We start from the raw sequence: 4,496 nt of genomic DNA on the forward strand, positions 1-4,496 counted from the left end.
ATATAAAACATAGCAGAAGTCCCAGAGTGGGAAGACCAACTCTGGGTCAAACCTAAATGCAGCCTTCCCTCTGTGTCTTGATATATATATCCCCCTGTGTGTCAGTTTAGTTTGTAAATTTAAAAGGTAGAAACGCTGTGGGAGAACTCCCTCAGACAAGTCTGTAACTAGGAAGATTTCATGGGAAGAGAGAGATAAAAAGGGTGATTGACTGAAAAAGAACTCACATGTGTAAAGTCAAATTCTGCCCAGCAGAACACAGGTCAGGAGCATTTGGCAAATAAAAGGAAAACAAATATGTAATTTTTCCCCAACATAAAAATGGAAAAAACAGCAACCCAGCAGACCTCTGCCTGGAGCACAGGAGCAGAGCAAGAGGGGTGGAAACAGGGACCCATGCAGGGGGTAAATGAGTGCCTGAAACCTGGTGACTCCCTGGATCCCTGCAGGAAGTGCAGGTGCTCCCCCGCTGAAGTGGCACTCACTCATCAGCAGCATCTGGCATCCCCTAGCACAGCTTCTGTGGTAGGGTGAGTCCTTAGGGCAAGCCTGACCCTCGCCATGTGGGGCTGAGCAAGGCCTGGAAGCCCACGGGCCATGCCTTTCACTGGGACAAGATGATGGATCAGAAGGTCACAGCCATCTTGCCTCAGTACAGGCAGCCATTCCTTTGGGCACCAGCAGCAAGTGTGTGGGATCAGCCATCTGCCTCCGAGGCCTCGCAGTCCCTCAGAATGAGGTCACCTTCTCACCTCCAAAAGGGCAGCTTTCACCCAGCGTGGGGAGGGAAAGGAGTGTCCCGCTGAGGGCACCTGGTGGTGTCCCCCTCGCCCTTCAGCGACAAGCACTTTCTGGAGCCACCATTGGGGTTGGTCACAACCTCCCAGCCTGGCAAAACGGGTGGTTCAGACCTGCAGGCTTGCACAAGCCCTGCAGGATGGGCCCAGCCGAAAGGCACCGCACCACTGCAGAGACCCTCCTGCATTTCCCAAGCTCAGTGGTCTCTGGGGAGAGCTCTCAGCTGCGTGTCCCTCCAAGCTGTCTGTTAGTCCCTTCATGGAGAACATCGCAGCTGCTGCCCTGCACTGTGCCTTCTCCTTTCCCCATCTATGACCCTTCCCACCTCACACCACAGCCCCGCACAACCTCTCTGGTAAATGCCCAAGCCCCTGCTCCACTCTCACCTCCCTGCCAACAGCCCCCCAAAATAAACCCCATGCTGACACAAGCAGTGCCTCTGGGTCAGAAATCTTTCAGGACACCTTTCCCATGCTGTGCACACAGAAGGGAGGCTAGTGGTGTCGTAGATCCCTTGGTGCCTTCTGGGGTTTTTTTTTAGGTTTAATTTATCTCTGGAGGCCAAATAGGCCTTGTCAAGAAAGCAGTCTCGCACCATCCCACACAGAGGCCAACTGAGCAATCAGAAAAGCCAGTCTTCAAAGAGAAAAGGCTCCTGAAACTTCACTCTCGGCAGAGCTGCCATTTTACCCCAAACACTTACTCCGTACTTTGACCTGAAAGGCGTCTATCACGTTTTACATAAAAAGACTCAGCCATCTGGCCCCTTCTTCACACTCTCGCATTGGCACGGCGTGCACCAGCAGCATACAGCCATGGCTTTTCTCCTGCCGTCATCCACCAGCTGCCACGCAGCATCGCAGAGCAAGGGATGTGCTGCCATGACACAGCCAGGGACATGACCATCGGCAGGCTTCATCAGTGCAAGGTCCTCCCACAAGACACCGACCCCATCGTGAAACCTCCAGAGGAGTCTTCAGCAGATCCACCTTGTCCAAAACTGGTCCTGCCCCATCCTACGGCTCTACAAGTTGAGAGTCTCCTGCGCTGGGACTCCAGGAAGGCAGCAGATCTTGAAGGAGGGAAGGCAGGATGCAAAATTGAATATGAGACTTACTCCTACAACTCTCACCAAGGGGAGAGGGGTAAAAAGGGAATCATCAACTGAGATGGGGGAACTTAAAACAAACAAAAAAAAAGAAGTAATTCTTGGAGGTGTCAGGGAAACTCAACTAATTCCACACTGAAGTTCGTGAAATTTGCTCTCTGCATTTTCATCTGTAATATCTTATGATGATTTGCACTTACATTCTGGCAAGAGTTCCAAAAAAATATGAATAACTAATGGATATGAGCTGAATATAAACATCGTTTAACTTATTACATTTTCTAGTATATAGTTCCAAAGCATGCATTACCAAATGTCTGTTTAATTGGATATAAACATTAAATACTTTGCTTTGGCATTTAATGCATCCTTATGTGATGTTACCATATATTATGTATCTCTATCATCATGCACAGATCAACACAGAAAAACACACCAGAAAATGTTTTTCTTCTGGAAAAAGCCCTACCAAAAAAAAGCCTCCTAGTTTTAAATTTAAAGTAATTAAAACCAACAACTACTAAATCTGAAGTATAACAATGCCCATTATTAATGATGACATGACCCACAGGAACACATACCTGTGGGCCAAATCTTGCAAAACCAAGCTCATAGATGCTTTTATTCCCTATGCTTCAGGATCTGACTTCCTTACAGACTTGACTGAAGATAATGCTGCTATCCATGTGCTTAAACACGAACAGCTCAGCAACCTGTACTCCTGGGTTTTCAGAAGTTGGCGGCTAAAGAAAAGAGTGGAAGTAAGGTTGGTTTTCTAATTCATTCCCTATTTTTAAGTATGTCCTTCCCATATGTTTAACATGCAAAAAAATGCACATAAAACAGCCCCGAATCCCATTTCTCAGAGAAATATCTACCTTCAAAATGCAAAATATCAAAATAAATCACGGCTGGGTTTATGAAGGTGCCCTCTTCTGGCCTTTAAAAAAAGTTGTCTTGCTGTTACCTGGTTTATTTGCTTGGAAGAGGCATCAAAATGAGCATCAATTTGTGCAAATATTAAATTTATTTAATAAACTGGCCAGAAAAATACCACTGTCCAACCATTCTTGATACCATACAAAACATGTTTAAAAATCCTTTGGTTATGTATGAGTTTATAAAAATAACCTACACCACCGTTCTAGAAATCTCAGTAGAAAGATGTGAATTTTTTTACCAGGTAGAAATTTAGGCCTAAGGCATTCTGCCCAGAGGGCTGGATAATTTACCCCCTATTCACACCGCACTAGTGAACTCCCAAGAACCATTTAATAAAGGTAATCTGAACTTCTTGTAAAACAGAGGGAAATGAAAAACCAGATGAAAAAGCATGTTCATTTCCATTGCAAAGAGACATTTTTACCATTTCTAGGTAAATATGGATGCAGGTTTAACCAACACAGGAGGAATATTCAAAAATTCGTTATTTTTCACAGAAACCTCTGTTTTAAAATTATTGTTTTCTTAATTAAATCTAAAACAAAGCACACATGGAATACAATACAGCTTTTAGGCCATATCTAAGTAGAAGATTTTTTACTGTTGTTTTTTGGAGGTTGGGCAGGGGCTTTGTTTGCTTGTTTGTTGGCTGGGGGGGGGGCGGTTTGGTTGGTTGTTTTTTTTAATCTACAGCTCCACTAATCTGAAGAAAAAAATCATAGTAATGCTGTATTCACAGTGGCAAATTTAGACCCAAAACAGTGCACCGTATGATAGCTCACCTGGAAAGGAAGAATTTATTCAAACTGAATAAAGCTGCACAGAGCTCTTGGGATTATAATTTATTTCAAAGTGGAATTCTGTCTGTTCCTAATTGGATTAATTATAACCATGTAAACTGAAAGATAAAGATAAGATGATCACAACTGCATTATATGCACAGTTGCCAGTGTCAGGGGAAAAAAAACCCAAACAAGTTTCTGTATAACATGACCTTAATAAAAAGTATTTTCCTTTCTTACAAAGGAGAAAATTTTCAAAAATAAGTATCTGTGAATGGAGTCAGTTTGGAAGCCAAGAAATATTCTAGGTGGTACTAAACTCTTTTTCAGGAGTATCTTCTTCCTCATGATCAAGGCATGTAGATACAACTTCCCCTCCATAGGCACGTCAGCTGGTAAAACGAGGAGATGAGGAGACTCCTGAGAAGTAAAATGCTCATGAGGAGACCTTGCAATTGCTGTCTTATGATCTGGTACACAGGGGCGCTCTACAATCATCTGAACTTTTGGTAATGCTCTTCAGTTTGGAAGTTCTTTGCTCTTTAGGTAAGAAACTAGAGAGGAATAAACCCAAAGCAAACCAGTTGTTGTCCAGCTGTGCCAGCAGTTTTTCCATCACTGCCCACCAGGCAATGCAGGCTTCGGGCTATGATTTCATGAAGGCACTCGATAAATGCCCTGCTAAGCTACAGCTCCACAGTCAATATTCCCATTGCGTTGCTAATTGCCAGCCAATCACCACAAGTGACCAACTCCCACAGTGCTCTGCTCCTTAGGATGATGGTTAAGATCTGCACGTTTCTGCAGGTGTCCAATGATGACTTCTCCCAAAATCTTCTTTCTGACTTGCAGAAGTCAGCCACTGT

Source organism: Mesitornis unicolor, unplaced genomic scaffold (genome assembly GCF_000695765.1).
Source record: "Mesitornis unicolor isolate BGI_N332 unplaced genomic scaffold, ASM69576v1 scaffold10855, whole genome shotgun sequence".
In the NCBI taxonomy this organism is placed as follows: domain Eukaryota; kingdom Metazoa; phylum Chordata; class Aves; order Mesitornithiformes; family Mesitornithidae; genus Mesitornis; species Mesitornis unicolor.